Genomic DNA, 25,387 nt, shown 5'->3' with positions numbered 1-25,387 from the left:
GAAAAGTTTAGAATAAGACTACTGTTTTTCTCAGGAAAGAAAGTATTGTTATATTTTTGTTAATATATAATAAAAGGAGCCTTGCTTAACTTGCTGTTTTCATGGGAACAAAAAAACTTTGTAAGCATATTTTCTTTTAACTCTTTGAACAATCTATAGCTATACTTTCAACTAAACACATTTGGCATTTAGGTCCCTCTGATGTTTTCAAGGTAGATACTATTATATTCTTTTGCTTTTTTCTTTTGACTTAGGGTACTATGTAGCCCAGGCCGAACTCTGGCTGCCTAGATAGCTCAAGATGATCTCCAACTTCTAATCAGCCTGTTCCTACCCACCAAGTGCTCAGTATTAGGACTACAACATTTGCTAGGATGTGTGTGGTACAATGCAATGATGCAGTGCTGCAAATGAAAGCCAGCCAAGGCTCTGTGCATGCTAGGCAAGCATTCTACCAGCTGGGCTACACAGCCAGCATCTCTGGTCATTTTTAAAATAAGTATATTGAACTGGAAGCAGTTGAAATTTCAGCAAGTCACACATCTAGACAATAGAACTGGAAAAATATAGCTAGCTTTATTTCTGGACCCAGGTTCCTTTTGATAGTGTGCAGTCACTGTACTAGAATTAAAATTGTTCCCTTTATCAGTGCTCTTCTCTGTCTAGCTATACACACCACTATCTTTATTAGGCTTAGGTGTTACGGTTAGTTAGGTATACAAAGAGGGATAAAAATTGATAAGGATGAAATGGTGAAGTACCAATTAAAATGCAAGGGAATAGAGTAAAAGCATGTCACAGAATGTGGAGTATAGACCTAAAATTTGGAAAAAAAAATTAGAGCTTCCATGACACAAAAGAATGTGATTATTAACTCTTCCTGTAAATACATTGTATCCAGTTGTACAATAAATTTATAGGTGATAGTTTATTAACATTTTGAGAACTGAGAATGTTGAGATACACAAATGCACCTGTGTATACTATGCCTGAAGTCCTGAGCTTAGTCTCTCACTACGTATCTACCTATTATAAGACCATCTTTCTGTTTACAAGCCCTAGTGCAACAAGGACATGTTTTAGTTATTTTTCTATAGATCTGAAAGACACCAACGCAGCTCATAAAAGGAAGCTGATCATTCAGAGTTTCCTTACAGTTTCACAGTGTTAGTTCATCGTAGAAGAAAGGATGGCAGCAGTCAGGCAGAGTAACTAAGACTTACATCTTATTTGCAAGATAGAGGCAGAAGGGGAATGACTGGGTCTGCCATCGACTTTTAAAGCATCAAAGCCCACACCCAGTGGTATACCTTCTCTAATAAGGCCACATCTCCTAATCCTTCCGAAACAGTTCCACCAACTGGGAACCAAGTATTCAAATATGTGAACCTATAAGAGCTATTTTCACCACAAGGACCAAGTTATTTTCTCTCCTCAGAAAATGAAAATATTAACAAAACATTCCAAGCAAGGTTACTGAGGCCTTAGTAGCACTATTTTGTCAGAGAGGTTCTCCTAACCAAATAGCCATGAGCCCACTAGAGAACACAGCCTATCTTCTGTTTACCCTGCACAGAGCCTAGGCCATCAGAGAGTTCTCATATTGAACTAGATTATATAAGTGCTTCCCTGTGAGAAAGAGGCCAGGAAAAGTGATGAGAAGTAGCCAGAGAGAATCCACCCTATACATAAAGCCCCTTTCAATGACTTTTATTTCATATTTTCTGATGTCATGCATTGGCTATTGGCTTAATGGTAGTATAAGAAACCTGCCAATTTGGTGTAAGATTCCTAGGCAGAAGCGGGACAGTTTTGGATTTATTGTTGCTGATATCATGTTGAACAGGGGAGCCAAGAAGAGGTGTCAGCTCACGTTTGTGTCTATTCCATGACGGGATAAATGTGTGTTATTCTCTCCTCACAGGAAATAGCATTTTGGGCTGTGCTGGTGGAACTCAAATGGATAAAGTCGAATGGTGCAGACAGTTCTGTCAACTGTACTTTAACCTGTCTAAATGCTTTCTGCAAATTCCCACCTACAATGAACAAGGTCAAAAGCCTCAAGAAGGTACCACCTCATTAAGACTGAAATGCACCTGGCTCTAAGCCTCTCACAACCATGCCTGATGCTAAAATTAGTCCCCTAGACAACCAAGCACTCCATCTTTCTGTCTTTCATTTTGTCCCATTAAGCATAGAGGACAGTTAATAAAGGAAGAAAAATTAGCCTAACTAAATTAATTGAGCTCTAGTAGAAGGGAGGTGAGCACTGTCATTCAGTCTAGTTCGGAAAGAACAATGGGGCTTTTATTGCTCATAATGCCTTGTGCCTGCATTCTTATTTAACGTTTTTATCGTTTTCAGGTGCACTGTACCTGTGGGGAATGAAATTCAAAGGTATGCTTTGACTTTGGTTCTTTCAGAAGGAAAGAATGGAAACACATCTAAACAAAAGGAAACATACATGAATACAACAAAGATAATTAATGGGTCATGAAATATTATTAGTGGACCCTGTATGGTGCCTTTTTCTGTAGCAAGCTATGGGCAGGTGATTGACTTCTGTGCAGGGACGCAAAGTGGTGGTGCATGGTAGTCCCCAGATGTGCTGTTTTCAGAATAAAAGTTTCACTTTCAGGGAACACGGGAAGAGTAAACCTCATTTAGGTTTGGAAGATGCACAGAGATTATTTATTTCAGTATTCTACATGATAAAAATAGAGTCAGAAATGACCATCTAGCTTGTGACAGTAAAGGACACATCCTCATGTCTTGGGAAGCAGAGGTTGTTATTTCTATTGGGCTACACAGTTTTTGGCCATGTTAGCAGGACTTCCATATTAATTCTATTGGTATAAAAAAACAATGTATTTTCTGTTGCTGGGTCTTCATATTCTAGTAGGCATAAGAATCTTTTATGCCCTTCCACCACATCCAGAGAAGAGTTTATTAGGGATTGTTCTAGACTTCTATCCTGGGATACTTTTTGTTCAAAGCCCTTGACTCCCTACAAATGATGGTGAGTGTTTTTAAATTCCTTGTATTATAGCAAGAATCTACCAAGAAGGTGGAAACCTTGCCTCTCACATGTAACAGTCTGCCTCCAGAAGGGAAGGGGTAACATGCATGTACTGCATTTAAAGGGGGCCTTGTAGAAGCTCTGTCAGCTATTCCTACCATTGTAGCCAGGTAAAACCTTCCTGAGATCAGTGTCCTAGCCTCTAGGAGACCAAGCTACAGGTCACACTGCAGCTTGCAACTATCCCAGTTTGCTGGCATCTTCCTGCCTGGGAACTTCACTAATCAGACCCTTTGACAGGCAGTCTTCTGGTAGCTGACATACCCGCCAATGACTAATCCCAATACATGGCACCAGCCTTGCATAAAGACATCTTACAGCAGCACCCTGACTGACTTTGCTCTTGTAACACAAATTCTGTACCACATCAGCATTACCATTCCATGCTCAACAAAGGAATCCATTTTGTCTGTACGATATTGAGAACGGTGTTCTAGAAAGTTCCGTGCATATATGGGAACCTCTTCTAAGGACATACTTGGATGTTCCTGAAAAGGCTGGGATAGAAAGAATTTCAGGATGAATTAAGGCCACAGACTGCTCTGAAAGTAAGTATGCAGATGCTCCAGATGCCCATTCAGATGGCCCCCCACAGAAGTCTGAACCATCCTTCAGGTCCCTGAACACTGGATTTCAGCTTTTAACCACTGAGTAGTGACTATCAGAAACCACCACTGAATAAGCTTAAGCTGCTTTTCCATTAACTCATAAAAAATGAAATAAGCTTGGTGAAAATTAAACACCAATCATTTGGGGAAAAATTAGCATCTTTTATAAAAGTACAGGTTTTTGAGACTCAACCCCACAGATTCTGGTTTCAGTGGTGTTATGCCAGAGCCTCGTTTCAAACTTGTTTTCAAACCCCCCACAATGGGTCTCATGGACCTAAAGCATGGACTGCACTTTGAAAGATGAAGTTTCACTTGACTGGCTGTACCACTGATAAGGAGGATGAGAAACAGTAAGGTGCTTTAATATTTTCTGAAAGAGGATTAAATTATCTCTCCTTGTTTCTCACCTCACTAATTGAGAAAAACTAATTTTTACCTTTTCAATGAAACTTACAATTAGAAAATATTCCAAAGGACGTCATTTGTCCTCTGCTTCCTCCCATATTCAATGCCTGCTTTCTTTTTTCTTTTTCAGGAGTATATTCTGATACTGAAGGTGAGCAAGATGCTGCAAATGTCAACACACCTATGGCACAGCCTCACTTTCTTTGTATCCCTTGATTTGCAGACTGTGTGAAGACTGCTCAGAGACTGGAGACTGGAGTCCTCCAGCACAGATCTTCTAGAAGTAGAGCATACGAGACAGTAGTGCCTCAGGACAATACTCTGTTTTCCTTTTGAGTGAACTGACAGGTACAATTCTATGTCCTCACTGTGCATATCAAGATGTTTTGAAATGTATATATGCTACAGAACAGTTAAGTCTCTACAATTCACAAATGTGATACCTCACATGTGCGTCCAGTAGGATGAGAACACTTGACAGCCACTTTCTTTGAATTAACACTTTTTTGTTTGGTTTTCTTTTTCAAATCAGGGTCTCATTATATATTTTCTGGCCATCCTGGAAGCCTGGAACTCATTACCAGGCTGGCTTTAAACTCACTGACATCCTCCTGCCTCTGCCTTGCCTTCCAAGTGCTAGGATTAAAGGCATGTGCCACCATGTCCCACTTGAGTCGGCACTCTTTCTTTACTTGGTGATGGATCAGTAACAGCATAACTGTGTGATAATTCAGAGCGGGAAGAATATCATTAGCTTGGTGGCGTCAGGCAAGGCTTAGAACAACTGGATTGCCTGAATAAGAATTGAAGAACATGTCAGGAGGGACAAACAGTACCGTCAGAGCCTGCATGGCCACTCATGCCAGGTAGTTTATTTAGATGGCAGAGAAAGAGAAACAAAACTGGCTAGAATCAAGGGATGACGCGCATACATCTTTGTTTAGTCAATACCTGTAGCTAATGGACAAAAACATTGTGAAAATAATCCTTCTGTGCATAATCAGGGTAAGGAAGCAAGGCAGTTTCAGGGAATAACACAGAAAACTTTGAAATCTAGAAAAAATATTAGGCATCCTCTCTCCAGCCACCTCTCAGTTTATCTCCATATTTCACTAACCTGCTATAGATTTACAGTTAAAGGAGTTACAGAGTTTGTGTAAATGATTCTTGTCCACGCATATGTAGATTTTGCCTAGAAGGCATACTATTTCTGATTGTCCTGGGAATCATGACCAATTTTGCCATATATATATATATATATATATATATATATATATATATATATATGCTATTTGGAATTTTCCTTTGAACCAGCTCTTACAGCTTACTAGCTGCCTCATTAAGTAATGAGTTAAGGGTAGCATTTCTTCATGAGTTAACTTTTATCCATTTATTTATGTGCTCCTGACTTACTACTTTTCAAAGATGTTCTTTAATAAAGGAACTACCTACATGTAATAAAGATTCAAACTCCTCCAGATAAGCTAATACATACATGCATGCATGCATACGTACATACAATAAAGGATAGGACAATAATTCTTGAGCAAACGCGAGACTGAGAATGTAGCAGAAACATAGCGAAAGCCAGAAAGAAAACAAGGAAACATGAGAATCCCCAGACTTGGGAGATATGGGGAAGAATGATAAGCCATCCTATGAATGGTAGGTAAGTGTCTAATTAATACTCTCTAGTGTTAAAGTTTAGAGAGTGAGTTAAGAGCCATGGAAAGACTGAACTAACCCTTAGGGCAAGATGTGATCCCTAGGTACCACATTCCATATTTTCTTAAATACACCTAGAGAAGTCCAGTCTTACAAGTTATATTTCTATAAAGTAAAACCATAGCTCAAGAAGAATGAGGTGGTGAGGGTGGTATTTTAAAGCTTAAACAGTAGTAATAAATGATGGTTCTGTTTGGTGAGAATTCAAATTGATCTGACTCCAACCATCCCTATTCTCTCCCACACTCCCGGCTAATTCTTAAGATTAAGTCTTGGCTGTACTCTACTGAGTTACCAAGAAAACAATCTCTGTCTCAAACGTTAATGACATCAAGAGTGCCCCACTAAGGAAAACATAATAACAGTGGGTGCAATCAGCAGCGCTGAACCCAGGGTGGTGCTAAGCAGAGGTACACAGGCACATGTGAAGCAAGTCTAACAAAATGGGCCGATAATTGCAGTGCTCAGATTCTGAGCCCCTTAAATACAAAGGATTATGTTCTCACACCTTGCAGGATGAATGATAATTTACCAGCAAAGAGAGACATATTAGACCTGTCACAGGCAGATTCTGTAATAATCGGGGCTGCGTTTGCAGGAGAATCAAAGTTCCACATTGTCAGTTTCTGCTTTTCTAGTTAAATTAACTTCTCCAGCAGTACACTCTGCAGGGAGGAAATGAAGGAATGATGGGGTGGGTGGGGGGAGGATAAATTCAGATGTTACTAAATTCATCTGACTTTATTTGTTTTGAGTTAAAAAAAAAAAACAAAACACTGAGACCCAAGCACAGAAGGAATGCAGGTGCCTCTGTGTGTTTCTTTCGCGGTCTGCCATGGCTCATCTCTAGGCTCCAAGGCAGTGACATAGCCCCAGAATGATTAACTCTCTCCTATAGTCTTGCTTTGTGCCCTTCTCTTTCTTCCCTCCCCTAGCTTGTCTGTGCACAAGGAGCATCCCTAACCACCATCCTAGCTTGGGCTTGCTCTCTTCAGTCAATGACTCCTTCCTCAAACTTTACAGTTTTGTCTAAGTATCTAATGCATCTAAGTGTCTAATGCATCACCCTTGAAAAATTTATTGATTTTAATATGTCTCTGTGCTGTCTAGCACCCACTCTCACTCCCAGCCACAAGCATAACGTTATAACTGCAAGGTATTACTCATTGACTTTTTTCCCAGCCTCTATAATAGTTTCTGGAGCATATCCAATAACTCCTAAATATTTGTTGCTTTAATAAGTGATAAAATATTTGAATGTATGGCTAAGGAAGAAAAAAAAAACAAATGTAGGTGTCAATCAATCTAAACTCTAGACACTGCAAAAGAAAACTGTGGAAAATGTCTCATTGTTTTTCTGAGGACTTAGCTTGGTAGACAAGTGACAAGAATACTTGCCCAGAGTTCATGAAGCCCTGAGTGTAGCACACCACACACACACACACACACACACACACACACACACACACACACACACACAATCAGAAAGTACAAGAGGGAAGAAGCTTTATTTTTAGGTCTTAGTTATTACAATTTGCAAGCGATGGATTCAGGTACCCATGAGTCAGTACTCTAAGCAAGATAGGACAAGTAGGGGTTTCATGTTGAAAAACCTATGGAACTGATAGAAGATGCAGCCAAGAATAAGTAAGCAGAATGGCTCTGTCATAAACCACTTGATTGGCCTCCTAGGCTTCTAGGTTCAATGTAATTGTCCAGGAGCTCTGGTCGCTCCCAGTGCCTGACACTGAACAATTCAAATGCCAAGCTCACCCTCCAGGCTGCTGTTTGAGTTGTCGATAAGCCTCACTTCCTAGAGGACTCCAGGCTCATTTTGGAAGGCTCTTCTAACATTGCTTCTACAATAATTTTCCTCTTATTTCCCAAGGGTCATCACCAAAGCTCCCCTTTTACATGTCCCATGTCTCAGAGCTGCTATTAACACTTCAGTCCAGAGGACAACTCATGTTTGGGGTGTCTTATTATGATACCCAAGGCAATTGCAGAACCTCTAGAAAAACCTGTGAACTACTTGTATCCCTGTCAAGGTAATTTCACTTTGATACCCCTGGCAAATGAATTCAAACCCAGTAGAGCCCAAAGCATATGGCAGGAGGTTTCCTCACCGCAACTGCTAAAATTGGTCCACCCTAGTCTGCCTTGTTGAAGGTATTACTTCTTCAAGATCCTCATTAACAACTTTGCCTTCTGCTTTTCATCTGTGTCTAGCCTGGGCTCTTCACAGGTCTAATAGTCCTGTGGTACTCCCTGGAAGCAATACTTGCCCCACTTTGGAGGGCTATTTCTTTGACCTTTGCAGGTCCATAGCAACTTAGAACTTTCAACAGGAGGGCGAAGAAGGTGTTTTTTCAGATATATTGAAGAAGCCATTTTGTCTCTGGGGTTCTCTGTAGACTTAGATTTTTTAAACTTGTTTTTAATAAAGGTTTTCAAGTGCTTCAACCCCCCTCTTAGCCCACCATCTAAAGGTAGGGGAGAAAGGATGGTAAATAGGGTAAGAGGAGGTGGACTTGTTTAGAAGTAATTTTGGGAGGCAATTTCGATCTCTGTTGTCAGGCTACCACAGCCCAATTCAGTAGTGCCAGGATACCAAGCATGTATCAGCAGCACTGGCACAATCCAGCAGAAACAGCTAGGTCTTCACCAAATCTGCATGAGTCCATGGGAGCAACCAGAATCAGCCGGGACACTAGGAGTTCTCTGCCATTCCTCTCTCAATGAAGTGAAGATCAGTGAAGATATGTGAGACCAATGAAGCCGGATCATTATAAGGCTAGTCATGCAAGCATGTTGTCACCGCCCATTGAGCCCTATTTAAACTCGCTTCAAACATCACATGTTCTCCTACAGGTCTTGCCTCAGCAAAACACCACATGAGTCTGTATCATGTGACATTACCAGAGATTTCCATTTCAGTCCTCTGTCATCCTTACTTCCTTGATCTATTTCCTTCAGTCCGATATCTTACACAGGAAGACAGATGCAGTGTTCCTAAGTATAATCCTGTGGATTCCACATTTACAGTCCAGAGATTAAATCAGGACACTGACATTTGTAGATATCAGTTGTAGGAAAATTTAACTTTCCTAACTTAAGAAAATTCATCTGCATTGTTCAACTGATGATAATTATATGGCAGAGTTTTAAAGATGCAATACTTACATTAATTTTTCTCTCTCTCTCTCTGTCTCTATCTCTCTATGTGTCTCTCTGTCTCTCACTCTCTCTCTGTCTCTCTCTCTGTCTCTATCTCTCTCTGTGTCTCTCTCTGTTTCTCATTCTCTCTGTCTCTCTCTATGTACAGGTTGTAGACATTAGTTATACATATTTATGAAATAACACTCCTACCCCCAACACTTTTAAGTAAGCAGCTAAACAGCCCTCTGTATGAGTACCAAAACCATCTTTGCTGAAAAAAAAAAAAAAAGGATGCAGATAGAATTTCACACCCCTCACCCTACCACTTCACTCTCTTAGTCCAAGTTTACACACTATGTTGTGTGTCTGTGTGCGGTCTGTCACACATAAATATCCCACCTCTCAGCCATATTGTTAAATATCAGTTACAGTTCCCATAGAAAGTATATAGTCAGGATGCAAGCGAGCCTCGCATAGCCTTGATTTCCAAGTTTACACTTTCCATGCAATATCTTATTTGATCTTAAAATCTCTGTGATATAACTATTTTACTATATCGAGAATTAAGAATTCCTACAGTTAAAATAATTTGATCAATTTTTCTACCTTAATAAATAGCAGAGCTGCTCTCAACTCAGCACTGTCTGACATAAAAACACAAATACAAAGTTTTCATGCTTTTGCTTTCTTTGTTTAACTTATGGTTTAATTATTCTCATGTGAACAGATCATATGCTCAGGATACATTCATAGTTTTCATACGAAACATGCTATTTTGAAGACTTTAGGTCTTCTTTCTTAAAAGGTTCTTAAGTATTACCTAACAATGGAGAAGAGTTTACTTTTCTAAGATGAGCAATCCCACAGTCACCGATTCATGGGAGTAGACATGACCACACAATGCTTCGACTGTGCAGTCTTCCTACCATGGAGGTACAGTAACTAAGCCCAGTGAGCATACAGCACAGCATGAACAAATAGAGATTGTACTGATCACTGTCCACAACTCATTTTAGAACATCCACTGCCTAGAAGGTAAAGATGTCTTCCTCTAGGCGTCCTGTGAATGCCATCCTGTAAATGGGGTTGATGGCAGTCATAGTCCCACTTCAACATTAAAAAAGAAATGGATCTGAGACTTTAGACAGTTGTGCTCAGTCACATCCAAAATATCTAGAAGACATTCTCCTGCCACGTCTGTTCCAAAGACACCATCATTTTGAAATGCATCCATCCTTGAAGGAGCTAGCTACTACAAACATCTCTGCTGTATCTATAGAGCCAGAAGTGTCGACAGAAAGGTGAGGAAGAAGTCACCTAGGTGACAGATGTCAGGAACGCAGCTTCGTAGGCTGTGCTCTGAAACTTCTGTATTCAGAAGGACATCTAGACACTAATGAACGAAATTTCTAAGTCTCAAACTTCAGAAATTGAAGTCTAAAGTTACACTGCAGACAACTGAATATCTTTCTTCCAACATAAAATGACACTCAACTATTTAAACTCGCTCAAGACATGCTTTAAATAATTACAATTATTCTTATAGCATAATAGTATGATAAAGAAATGCTCCTAGTGTTGCTAAAATAATGTAATAATATGCCACACAAGTAACATAAAAATGATTGAGTTTTCAAATCTTAGTCCCCCAAAATCACTTCTCTATAACACTAACTATAAAACATATTTCTCCAAGTGTGATATATGCTGTTTCTACTTATAAATTTCCTATATGGAGAGTAACATCAGGATTTCAAAAAGAAACCATGACACAGTGTATTTACGACAATCAGTCTGCAAATAAGGAAAGAGAAAAGGATGAGTTCACCAAAAATGCCAGCTGCGAATACAGAGCTTGCGGCTATCTGCAACTTTGTACTCCAAAGCTTGGCTTGTGCCTAAATATAGACCTTTTCATCCCTAATATACCTAATACGTCTTCTCATTTCAGATCCATGAAGATCATCAGTGTTTAATTTTATGAGGTATCCAGAGAACTGTATGAAATATTTCTAGAACTTTCTTCCCTTCATCTTTGGATAAAGACTCATCACAATGGCCATAGTGTGTGCCTTTTGATCATAAATATTGTTGGAGATAGTACTGTTAACTCAGATGGTAATCCTAGGAAGTGAATGCTATGTTTTCATCTATAGTTTCATATAGAGAAATGGGATGCTCTTCAGAATCACCTAATGAGCTTTCCCATCCTAGCCTCCATCCTCTCCCCACATTCCTTCTCCCCCACCCTGTGAACACACACTCTCCTCCCCTTCTCTTCTTGGCTCTATAACAAGGCTTCCTGCTTTTGCCACCCATTTCTAGGTTTCAGTTTTACTAACGCTAAACTCTCTGAAATGCAGCTTTCCTGAGCTTTAATCACACAATTAAACCTTGACAATGTGCTGGGCATCAGCTTCCCTGCTGCTCCCACTTCAAATTCCAGCATGCCTCATCTGCCTCTTAGCCAACCTTAAAGTGAAAACATGGCTGTCTCACATTCTGGTTACCAAGAACTCAGCCATGTCTCTCCCTTTCTGGTAGATTAAAATCCTTCTGCAACCATATGACAAAATAAGGAAAGGTCATCCTGAGGCTGCCCCACCTGGGGATCCATCCCACATGCAGACACCAAACCCACACACTATTGCTGATGCCAAGAAGTGCTTGCTGACAGGAGCCTGATACAGCTGTCTCCTGAGAGGCTTTGTCAGATCTCAACCAATACAGATGCGGATGTTCGCAGTCAACCATTGGACTGAGCACAGGGACCCCAATGGAAGAGTTAAAGGAAGGACTAGAGGAGCTGAAGGGGTCTTATATGGCATTAATGGGAGGGGAGGCCTTTGGTCCTGTGAAAGTTTGATGCCCCAGTGTAGAGAAATGCTAGGGAGGTGAGGTAGGAGCGGGTAGGTGAGTACCTTCATAGAAGCAGGGTAAGGAGGGATAAGATGGGGGCTTGCAGGGGGAAACTGGGAAAGGGGATAACATTTGAAATGTAAATAAGATAGATAGATAGATAGATAGATAGATAGATAGATAGATAGATAGATAGATAGAGGCTTCAACCCCAAAACAAACAAACAAACAAATGCTCTTTCTTAAGTTGCTTCTGTGAGGTATTTTGTCAAGGTGCTAGAAACTAACAAGAAATTATATCCCCATTCTCTAGCAACCAAATTTAGTTTATTTCTCTTTTCAAAAACTATATGGTATCCTTGGTATATATAGAATATAACCACAAACTTTTATGTTTGTAAAAGGCCACTTAGAAATTACCATTATGTCCTTAGTCTTTGCCATAAGCCACTGTTATGTTATGCTATGTTATGTTATGTTATGTTATGTTATGTTATGTTATGTTATGTTATGTTATGTTATGTTATGCACACTTTCAAAATATCCCTCAGCTTTTGTCTTAATGTTTTTGCTCCTGCTGCTCTCTCAATGACAGCTCTTTATCATAATTTATCTCTCCTTCCAAACCTAATTCACTTGCCAATGTGCTTTCAGATTGTCTAACCCCATGTCAGAAATAATTGCCTCTTAATTTGAGTGCCTGCAGTTTATTTGTACATACACTTAGCCCTTATTCCTCTCCACTGGGCTACCTCCAAAGTCGACAGAAGGAATTTTAAGAGGGTATGCTAATGGAATTGGAGAAATATGGGTTACAGTTACAGCTCTACCCCTCCCTGTTGTGTGACCTCGGGCAGTTATTTACTTTAAACTGTCCCAGCCTCTTCTCATCCATTCAAAAGCATGGAAAATAACAGCTACTCCATGTAATTATTGTATAGATTAGAAAAAAAAAAACTTTATGCCTATAAATACCTGCTATCGTTTAAATAATTGATGTCATAAAGAAGTATTTGTCTCTAGGTGGTTTTCCTTAAATAAAGCCCTCTGTTACTTCCCCTCTGGAGAAATAAAAAGCTGTGGCTTAGGAAATCTGAGACAACAACTCCGTATCCACAGTAACAAAACTGTGTAGGTTTTGTGGATGAACGGTCTGGATCCTGCCATGGACTCTTCAGCCTTCATTCTGAAGGCCACATGAAGCATCTTTCAGGATACAGAGGCTGGTATGCAGGGCGCCTCCCAGTAGATGCTGCTACAATCACAACATTATTTTGTGTGCATCTGTTTATTCTCCCTGCCTACACTCTAGATTAAATGCTTCTCACAATCTAGGTGCTAAAGAGTATGATTTTATTCATCCCTGGGTAACAGTGATGCTTAAATGGAGTGTATTACAGAGTTAATAATGTTCAATCGACTTGAATTAAGTTTAACTGAATCGAAACTAATCAAACCTATGCCAAGTAAATGTGTGCATCAGAGAGAGAAAATTTGCTATTTAAGATTCACTTCTTTGCCCTCCAACTATGCCTTGACTTCCTGCTCTATTTACAGTAGCAGCAAGCTCTCAGCACCTCCCTCTCCTTTTCTTCCATCAGCTTCCATCTGTTGCATCTTCCAAGGTATATCCTTCCTGGGATGTGTTGCCACACCTAATTATTTCACTTTGGGATGCTCCAACTCTAAGACGAACATGTTATTTGTATAATATGTTTAATGGGTTTCATTAGCAGCCATGTGCATACAGGGAAGAGGGGTGTGTTCATTATTCATGTTTGTTATTTTCTGGGAACTGCAAAAGCGTTTCTCATTCTGACTGCCCTGTGCTTCCTCCATTTGTCTTCCTTGTGCTCATCTCTCTTCAAAACCTGGCAGACTCCAGTTATAATTATTTGGATTTGTAGTTGATTAGTTGGGCTTTCCCGTGTCCATGTAACTTCACGGGATAGGGAAAATATGCACAGAAACCTCATGGCCAACAGTCTTTCAACCATTTTTCTCTGTTTCCAGCACCGTACAACACCAGACACTTCCCCAAATGAGGCCACTATATGTTTGCTGACCTGTTATCCATGCTCTGAAAGCAATCACTGACCTCATCTGTCTGCTCTGTCAGTGTGTAATCCTCTGGTCCCTGGGAAAGTTGGGAAGATTGAAACCACAGGTAATTGTAATCCTGCTATCAACAGCAGCCCTTTCATAGCAAATTACATTCAACACATTATTTCCACCAGTTTGAAAAATGGATTCTAATAGCAGAACCCTTTGCATCATTTCTCTTACATCAGCATCTAAGAATCAAGTGAAGCCCAATAAGCACCCAGAATCCTGATGCTAACCTGTATAAGTTCTGATTCAGAGGTGTCTCCAGATGACTGCAAAGTAGGTAGTCTGTTGAAAACATGCTGAGTAACATTATTTGGAAGTGTGATAAGGGGCTGGGGTGGAGCTCAATAGAAGAGTGCTTTCATGGCATGTGTAGTACTTTGTATTCTGAGTTTACCAGGCATACCTGTGCACTGTGTGTGTGTGTGTGTGTGTGTGTGTGTGTGTGTGTGTGTGTGTTGTATTAGCCAAGAGCTTCATTACCACTCACTAATATTAGCAATTTATTCACACAAGAAATCTTATTGAGCCCCTCACATGGGTCAAGCATTTTAGAGATAAAGCAACGAGTGAAGTACTTTTGCTTGCAAAGTTAATACTATGGTAGGAGAGAGGGATCAATTAACAAACCACAAAGATCTGCTGTCTAAAGGTAACAGATCCTATAAAACTAAATAAATAAAGTAATAAGTACCTACCAGGTTTCAAGGCAAAACAACTTTATAGGTTGGGGTGAGGAGAGGGATGCATTCAAATGATTAGTAAGGGAAACACCATGAATAAAAACCAGCTCATAGATCATGAATTCCAGAGTCAATTTAAAATCCTAAATGTAGAAGTAAATGTCTAAGATGGTTCTGTTTGTTAGTCTTTTTGTTTACTTTGATTTGGTGTTTTGAAATAATGTCTCATTATTTCATAACGAGACATATTTCATATGAGCCTCATAATGAGGCTGCCCAGGCTAGCCTCAAACTTATCCTGCAGCCAACACTGGCCCTGACCTCCTGATCAACCTGCCTACCTCTTCCCAAATTCTTATACTATAGGGATGTACCAAGATGGCTTAGGCAAGCTCTTATTTCTTTGTTTTGGGTGAACTAGAGCTCTAACATTATTCCTGTTAGCGATGCTAACTTTAAATTTTCTGGTTTAGTAAAAAAAAAAAAAAAAAAAAAAAAACAGTTCCATCATACTTTCTGCATTTTGGGAAAGATTAGAATCACAAACCACCATATGCCTGAACTGTGAGTAGATTCCCGGTCCTTGGATTCCCATAGATAAAATACAGTCAGATCATTGAAGTTTGATCACCTTGGGTGATTATGCCAAGTGGAAGTCATGGTCACCTAACAGCTGCACAGGGGCCACAGAATCAGCTTCTAACACAGTGCATTTACATGGTCATGGCGGGTGGGTACTGTGGTTTCTTGTGGCTGCTTGGAAACTTTCACAATCTGGAAGGAAGAGTCATCCAGACAAAGCAACAGGAAATACATTGGGAATGAAGGAAGCTGTGGATTCTTTTCTATGATGGAGAGTCTAAAGTACTTAACTTTTGCTTTTGTTGTTTTCTGTTGCATGAAATGAAAAAGAGGTGTGGTGAGTATGAATAAAAATGGAGTTCATAGGTTCATAGTGTCAGGCACTATTAGGAGGTATGCCCTTGTTAGCATATGTGTGTCTTTGTTAGAGGAAGTATGTCACTAGGGGGTGGGCTTTGAGGTCTCAGCAGCTCAAGTTCAGCCAATGTGTCATTGAGTCTTCCTGTTGCCTGTGTGGAGCATGATGTAGATCTCTCATGTCCTTCTCCAGCACCATGTCTACCTGCAGGCCACCATGCTTCCTGCCATGACAATGAACTAAGCTTCTGTACTGTCAGATATCCCCAGTTAAATGTTTTCCTTTATGAAAGTTGCCATGGTCATGATGTCTCTTTATGTCAATAGAAACCCTAACTGTGATAGAAGTTGGTGCTACAAGTGGGGTTTAAGGGTCCATGCTAGTGGGAACATAGAAGGCAGTAGTGCTGAGGGTGATTTGGACTGTGAAGACTGGTCTCAAGATGTTTCAGAGGAGGAAAATATTAGTATGTGGCCTACAGACTGTTCTTATGATAATTTGGTGAAAAATGTGACTGTGCTTTGCCCTTGTCCAAAAAGTCTGCCTAAGGCTAAGTTGTAGAGTTTCAGATTAATTATGTTGGCAGAGAAATCTAAAAATAGCTGAAGATCTATAGTAAAAGGGAGTGAGTTGAGCAAGGAAAAATATGAACGGTACAGTTCAAGGAGAAAGGGGGTACCAGCAAGTGCCCCAAAGGGGGCAGTGACCTCAGGGCGAGACCCCACCCAACTAAATTTCCAATGTTCAAAAAAAAAAAAAATCAAAGAATAGTTTAGGGTTTGATGTAATGGTTCATGACTTTAATCCTAGTAGTCCAGAGGCAAGTTGGTAAGCATCACCCCTCCATGTCATCTGCATCAGCTCCTGCATCTAAGATCATTTTTCTGCCAGTGCCTGGGAAATACAGAAGTGGATGCTCAGAGCCATCCATTGGATGGAGCACAAGGTCCCCAGTGAAGGAGCCACAGAAATACCCAGGGAGCTGAAGGGAACTGAAGTCCCATAGGAGGAACATCAATATAAACTAACCAGTACCCCCAGAGCTCCTTGTAATTATACTACCAATCAAAGGAAACACTTGGTAGAAATTGTAACTCTAGCTATATATGTAGCAGAGGATGGCCTAGTCAGTCACTATTGGGAGGAGAGACCCTTGGTCCTGTGAAGGCTCTATGCCCAAGTATAGGGGAATGCCAGGACCAGGAATGGGAGTGGGTGGGTTGGGGAGAAGGGGGAGGGGATAGGGGATAGGGGATTTTCGGAGGGGAAACTAGGAAGGGATAATATTTGAAATGTAAATAAAGAAAATATCTAATTAAAAAAATAAAAATGAAAAATAAATTGAAACATAATAAAGCCAAAAAAACAAAAAACAAAACAAAAAAGAAGATCATGTACTGAGTGCTTGTTGTGACTTCCTTCAATAACAAACAGCAATATGGAAGTGCAAGCCAAATAAACCTTTTTCTCCCAACTTACTTTTTGGTCATGGTGTTTCACTGTAGCAATAGAAACCCCAATTAAGACACTAGGACATACCCATGGAAAGAAAGAGAATAGTGTGTGTAAGTACATATCATACTACCCTGGCTTCAGATGTCCCCTTCAGATTCAAAATCTTCCTGAGAGGTGATTTAACAGTTCTTCCTGCTAAACTAACTTAATTTCAAGTTATAAAAAGCAATCTCCCCATGACCTTCCTTTGGGTGGCTGGATATCCCCGACTTTTATGACTTTTTGAATTATATTTTTGTTGCTATAATAAAATAGGGTAAACTCTGATGCTATTTTACTCAATAAAGGCTCATTTCTAAGTAAATACCATAGGCTTCCCTCACAAATTCACAGTTAATGAGACCAAAAGTGGCCAGTGAGAGCAAACATGGCATTCCCAAACTTATCTCACCTGATTTTCATTTTCATTTTATTTTTCTATTGAATCACAGTTCAATAGAGTTCAAAAGCTAAACTTTAGCAGATTTACTATGTGACCTTAGGCAAAGATCTTCTCTGGGCACTTGGTATATGCATGAAGTGAAATGTTAAAAAGTTCCTTAGAGTCCTTTTCTGTTTGCAATCTTGGATAATTGTCTCAACCCTTAAGACATTTTCCAGGCTCTAAGGTGAATGGGCCAAGTTGTTCCCTTTCTCCAGCTGACTCGTGGAGAGTTAGTGCATTCTCAGTCTATTGATAAATTAGTGTAGCACCTACAGTGCTCTGTATGGCAAGCACAAGGTCAGAAAGATTATCCATGTCTTGGAAAAATTAAGTTCCCTCAAGGATATGGATGTCGGGTTGCATCTGCATGCAGCAGAGCACCTTTGTGAACCAAAATTTCATGAGGAATACTACACTTTGTACAAAGCATGTGATCCAAATTGTGAAGTCTACAAAAGGCACACACTGTACATTCCTTTTTAACTATTAACAGGGCCTATTATGAGCCATGTCCAACCTTGTATGTTATACATAGCAACTTTCCTTAGCAGTGCTAACAGCCTGTATGCTGTAATTATTTTACATTTCTTTTTCTATATTGATTTTCCTTCTCTTTTGTGCTTATAAAAAGCTAATTAATTTAATACCATCAAATACAGCTAGTTGATATTTTCCTCTAAGTGATTTTTTTTTCTAAAAGTGCAATGGTTTCTTCTTTCTAATTAAAAAGCCAAGTTTTTCATACATGAGCTATCAATAAACAGCTCAAAACAGTATCCTAAAGTCATGAAGTTCCAAATGTTCATAATAGAAATTTAAGCCATTTTACTAAGTTCACTCATTTCACAGTAATGCTTTTTCTACATGACTAATACTTAGGCAAATTCAGACCTGAAGAAGTGAGTATTTTATCCTTCCTACTTGATTCAGAGAGATTTGGATATCTCCAGTGTTATCCTCTCTAGAGTTAAAAAGGTGAGCGTATATTTAGAACCCTCCCTTGAATGTGAACTCTTTCACATTTTGGTTACTCTCCAAAGTGCTAGCTATTCAAATTTATATTTCACACATAAACCCATCCTTCATAAATCCAAGGGAACATAAAATTTCTCAATGCAGATAAAAAACAAATGACTTTAAGAGAATTGCTAACACTTAGTCAGAGTAACACGAGCTAACAGTGATAGAATATGACATGTTCCATCAAATACACAGTGAAGAAACTCAGAGAAGCAAAACCTTAGCAAGTATAAAATATTCCCAAACTCTAGTCTGTCCCTGCTGCATGACATCACTGCTGACTCATGGCAACCTAACTCTTCTGCCTTGATTATAATCCCAAGTGGTAATAGCAGATATCCTCAATACTTTTTCTAGGTTCTTGAGAAAATATGATGACATTGAGTTCATGCAAATTCAAATGTGAAAGTTAGATTTAAAAAAAAAAATACTACCAGGCACATTTATATAAAAAAATACAGGCTAGCTTCTTATCTAACACAAAACTCAAACAAACTTTTCTTTTAACAGAAGACAGAACATTGTTCTGTGTTGAATTCACCATGACAACACAGTGTACATATGCTCCTATAGAAAGTGCTTTACACAGAATTGGGGGAAGGATTTATTTGCATCCTGGATTCAGTATTTCTAGATGAATAACCTTAAACAAGTTGATAATTTCTCCAAACCTCGATCTAGGAAGAGTACATTAGACCCATATGGTGTACCCAAGTTAAGAATCTTCTTTTATATCTAATAGCAAGGTCCAGGAACACAAAACAGGAAGTAATTTTTATCATTGCAACAGGTCCCCAAAGGTGTCCTATCTAATTGAGAGTGTGTTCACTCATCTAGCCTTCCCTTCACAGATTGTCTTAGTTAGGGCTTCCATTGCTGTGAAGAGACACCATGACCACAGCAAGTTATAAAGGAAAACATTTGATTGGGGCTGCCATACAGTTTCCGAGGTTCAGTTGGATTATCATCATGGCAGGAAATATGGCAACATACAGACTGACATGGTACTACAGGAAGAACTGAGAGGTCTACATCTTGATACCCAGGCAGCAGAAGAATGTGAGCCACACTGTGCATAACTTAAGCATATGACACCTCAAAGTCTGCCCTCACAATGATGAATCTCCTCCAAAAAGGCTATGCCTACTCAACCAATACCACACCTCCTAATAGTGCCACTCCCTATGGGCAAAGCATGCAAAGCACACAAGTCTATGGAGGCCATTCCTATAGATGATGGGAAATTCACCTCATCTGACTCTCCCAGGAGTAGATGTCCCATACCTGTCATTTATATCCCCTACAATCTTGAAGCCAATTGAAGTGTATTAGTCAGTTTTATGTGGTCTATGGAGCAAGTGAGAAACCTTCCTCCATATGCAAAAGTGTATGGGAAATCTGTTTTTGCTTATGTTATTCTTAAAGGTAACATTTAAACATACAGGGGTTGGGGTAGAAGGGAAGATGGGAAGGAGAGAAAAAGAGAGAGAAAGAAAGAGAGAAGAAGAAGGAGGAGAAGAAGAAGAAGAAGAAGAAGAAGAAGAAGAAGAAGAAGAAGAAGAAGAAGAAGAAGAAGAAGAAGAAGAGGAAGAAGAAGAAAAAGAGCCTCCTTCCCCGAAGAAGCTTAAAATCCAAAGACACAAAAGAAGAAAAAGTCCATGGTAGAGAGGATGGTGGTGCAGGTAGCTATGGCCCATGATTGGTGGGCCCCATAGCCCCGCTAAAGATGAGGCTGGTCCTCTCAGAAGTGGCTGCAGTACAAGCTGTATGGAGAGGCTGTTGCTGGCAGTTACCACTGCCATCTACCCTAGTGCAGGGAAAGAAAGTCATTAATAATCATTAGCACGGGGCTACAGGTGCTACAGCAGATGTTGCCTGGCAGGAAAATTGGCAGCATCTGAGAACACAAACCAGGAAGTAATTTTCATCATGGGACAAGTCCCAAAAGATGTCCAACCTAATTCAGAATGTGTTCACTCTTCTGGCCTTCAGATGGTGGGAATTTCACCTCATCTGACTCTCCCAGGAGGTAGATGGCCCTTGCTTGCCACTCATGACTCCCACAGTCTTCAATCCCATTGAAGTATATTAGTATATTTTTATGTGTTTTTTTTCCTCCACTAGATGGTAAGGTCTTAGAGAAAATGTACCATCTTCCCTTCAGTTTTGTGCTTCTAACACCCAGAATATGACCTGTGCTTAGTTATTATCAGATAAATGAGTGCATAAATGAAGAAATGAGCCAGAAGATTGATAGATGCCGTGTGGAAATGGCAACCTATACGGAACATTTTTCAATTAACCTTCACCCTTGAATCTGACATCCTCAAAATTGACCTGGAGAATGCTCTACTTTCAGATGAACATCACCTTGTCTTTGAAAACAACTCGTCACTTTGCAACGTGGCTACAAAGTCGAAATCTTATTTAATCCTCAAGCCAGTCTTTGTTGGTGACACCTGCAAAACGTGTGATCGCAAATTTTGAAAACAGATCACAGAGAACAAGTGACTTTCCTGATGCAGTACAGTAAATACTGATATCAAATTTTAATCAAACTTTCATACTGGCTTCATGCAGGTTCTTCCTCCACTACATTACACTCTTCCCCCAGCATTAATTACATCACTGCACCGAGGAAAGCAGCCCTCACTCTCAGTGACCACCGCTGAGAAGACATGCTGACCAGAAATCATTGCAACACAAAGCCAAGGCTCTTAGCTTCCCTCCCTACTCTATTCACCGCTATAGAAACCTGGGATTCCTGTTCCTTTAAGATTGGTGAACAGAGAGCAGGATTTAGGATAAAGAAGTAATATGTACCCCAAGACCCATGAAGTTTCATGTGGGGGCTGGATGGTATATTTTCCATTCTGCAGAGCCAACTGCCTACTAACGCTTGGAGGTACCTGAAAGTAGAAAAAAAAATGTCATTTTCTTACCTAATCTAAATCAAGGGATGCCGTTTGTCTGGAGACAATGAAAAGGCAGGCATGTATATATATATATATATATATATATATATATATATATATATATATATACAACTGTATATAAGCCCCAAAACTCCTCTCAACATAGCAAAAATGAGAGCCTTTGCCAGGAGCCAAATGGAATATTAAAATGACAGCTGGCTTTGAGTTTTGTGGGTGGAGCTTTATTCTTGGGGTCCAGTTTGGAGCAGCAGGACTCAAACAACTGCAAAATGCTGTGGAGTGAAAGGCACACGTAAATAATGAAAGGAACTGGCGGCTCTGCATCAGGGAAGGATCCAATCAGCAAAGCCAAGCCAGCAGCATAGACTAGATTAGCAAGATAACAAGAAATCAGCTGCTGCAATTATGGGAGCTGGCCAAGCAACAAGCAGCAAAAGGTGTGTTGCATAAGGGAAGATTATGAATTAGCTAGAAGTTCGCAAGCATAGGGTGAAGTTTGCTGTCCACAAGTCCATCAGTCATTTCTCCATCTGCCTTCCCTCCTTCCCCCTCTCTCTCCAAGTAATATGCAAGATTTCTTTTAAAGACTTCTACTGGACTAAAGAAAAACTAGTTGTGGTAACTTCAGTAACTCAAAGAGAGACGATCTTAGGTGGACTACCCAAAAACCCCACCACAAGAGCCTAACTAATGGGAAGGATACAGTAAGATAGTCAACTCAGAGTTCCTAAAGATTCTGAAGGCACCCCACAAGAAAGTAAAGAATTAAGTGCTTGCCTCAAGGAAAGCACCAGTGGTCAATAGAGGTGTCTGCAAAAGTAGACATTAAGCATTAAATTCATGGCCTCTTGCTGTACCCTCCTCCCTGACACAACATCCCATGGCAGTCCCAGATATGCATTGCTCAGAACTCCTTCAGATTTCTCAGGCTATGCACAGCTGAGCTAGCAGAAATTTTATTTAATGTGCATGGAAATCTGACAACTACCCTATAAATCCTATATGTTCTCCTTTCCTCTCTCAAGCATTGCTTTGTTTAAAAAAAAAAAAAAAAGGAAAAAAGAAAAAGAAAAGAAAAAAAATTGCATGCCTGACTCTGTCCCAACATCAACTTCCTAAAGAACCAAAGTAGTCCAGTGGTGGCTGTGTTTGGAGTGATGCTGTGATCACTGTTCTCAACTAGCAACTTGACTACATCTGAAATTAACTAAAACCCAAACCACTGGCTACACTTGTGAGGGACTTTTCTGAACTAGATCATTTGAAATGAGAAGACTCACCTTTAATCTGGATCTTTTGAGGTGAAAAATCTACCTTTAATTTGGGTCACCCCTTCTGGTGTTTATAGAGGACATGAAAGCAGGAAGCTCTTACTTTTTATCTGACTGCCCTCATTCTCACATTAGACTCTAGTTCAGCAGCTCTCAATCTTGGATCAAATGACCCTTTCACAGGGGTTGCCTAAGACCACCAGAAATATCAGATATTTTATGTTACTGTTCATCACAGTAACAAACTTACAGTTCTGAAGTAGCAACAAAAATAATTTTATGTTTGGGGGGGCTCGCCCAACGTGAGGAGCTGTATTAAAGCATTGCAATATTAGAAAGGTTGATAATCACTGGTCTCCTTCTTTGATATGATGTCATGTAGACCAGCTGAGACACCGAGGTACATGGATTGAAAAATAACTGGATTCTTGGATTTTCCCCCTGGTAGATAGACATTGTTGGACTTGCTGAACCATAGTCTTAAATTATTCTAATGAATCTTCTTCACTCACTCACTCACATACACACACACACACACACACACACACACACTCAGTTCTATTCCTCTAGAGGACCCTGGCTAATACATATACTAAGGTAAACCAATCCACGGTACTTAGTCATATAACCTATAGCATAGACAATTAGGAATAGTACAAAGTACTTTAATGCTAGGTGGCTGGGTTCCTATTTTATATATTGATTATACTGTATATTTGTCATTAGTTTAGAATATACTTTTACTTAAATATTTACTGTAAAAATATGAAGGAAGAAATAAGACAGCCAGAAAAAATGCTACATAATATACAATGAAAAGAAGTGGGAACCAATGAGCAGAGAACTGTAGAAACTTGTCCAATAAAAAGCTGAGATACTCCCGAAGCTAGATTGTAGAGACAAAAGTTATTCATTTACTGACAAAACTAGGACAACTATATATTGCAATGATTCTCCCAGTTCTTTGTCAAAGTTACCTACAGCCACTTAATTGAGTTAGAGTTAAACTCATGTTGGACTGTTGACCATTGAAGTAAGATTTATTGACTATGGAAGATCATGTATAATCTTCCCAACCTGATCTCCTCACTCATGCCTCAGATCACAAATTGCAAACAATGTTGCATCCCAGGGAAAATGGCAGGCTAGTTGTACTCTTAAATATTTAAAGGATATAGAAAAGACAGTCAGTATGGCTGCTTTTAAGTCTCCTATCATCCCTTGCAGAAACTGAGTGCCTGCTGGAGGCCTGACCCCTGCAACAAACTGTCTTTAGCTTTATCATAGCTACCACATAGGCTAAGCTGTCATCAAAGCAGACTAACTTGGAATGCAGTGGTGATAAGCAGTCAGGATTTGATAAGGGCTTTCTTTCTATGCTGGTCAGAAAAGAGGAGTCAAAACAGACCACATGTGGATATACACCACAATTTTGCCCCCATGCTATGCAAACTCTGATTCTTGTTTCATAATCCAAATCTAAATTGATGCAGACTATGTGAATATCTCAATACGACACAGGACTAACCCACCTGACTAAATAATAGGCAATAGCAATGCAGGAATCTCTGTAACTAAATATAATTCAAAAGTCTCATGGGTCTGTCTCCAGAATGAAGACTTTAGGGGTCAGAAGCAGCTGAAAAAAAAAATCCCTCTAAAGGAAAAGACAAGAACACAGAGAAAGAAGAAAAGAGGACCTTTTTCTTATGCTATACACCAAAATCAACCCAAAAATGGACTAAAAACCTAAATCTGAAACCTGAAAATTTAGACAAAAACACAGAGCAAAAACTCCTTGACTTTGGTTCTTGAATACAGTATCAAAAGTACAAGCAATAAAAGTAAAAACAGATGATCAAAATTACACCATCATAATAGGTCTTTGAAAAGTAAATACAATGCAATTAAAAAAAAAAACAACCTACAGAGAAAATTTGAATGAGAGAAAAAATGAAAACCAGAAATCTGATACAATGTTATGTGTCTAATAAACAAGAAATTTATACAGCTCGTTCATAAAAGAAATTCCTAGTATATTTCTGTAAAAGACTGAAGTACCCCACAGCTATATGATAAGATATATGCAATAATCTGGACATGGTTTGTCCCCCAAACATAGTAGATGGTTGTTTCCACTCTGGCTACGAGGTGGTGGGTGGGACCCTTAAGAGATGTGCCTCATAGAGGAGATGACAGTCCTTTGAGCTGTTGTTCACCTTTAAGAAAAGAAAAGGTTCTGCTATCTAAAATGCCATGGGTAGGCCTGAGGATATGTCAATATAGGTAAATAAGCCAGACATGAAATAATACTACATGGTATGGCATGTGTTACTGTGCTACTTTCTATCATTGTGATAAAAGTAACTTTGACAATAAACTTATAAGAAAACATTTTACTTTGGCTTACAGCTTCAGCGGATTCAATTCAGTTCAGATAGACACAATCTACAGAAAGAAGTTCTCTAATTATTTTGGGACTCCTGGTTGTTTCTTAGGAGAAGTTATTATTAAACTGTAAGCCCAGCCACCCTTCTTTGATTTGCTATTGGTTAATACCTCTTTCTTTTGCTCATGCTCCTACCATGGTGAGGGCATCCAGTGTGAAATGATGTAGTCCTAACATGAGTCTGAGGATATGTTATTCTAAG

Source organism: Mus caroli, unplaced genomic scaffold, assembly GCF_978045245.1.
Source record: "Mus caroli unplaced genomic scaffold, Mus_caroli_1 scaffold_10, whole genome shotgun sequence".
NCBI lineage: Eukaryota > Metazoa > Chordata > Mammalia > Rodentia > Muridae > Mus > Mus caroli.
Note: the sequence above shows the minus strand (reverse complement) of the source record.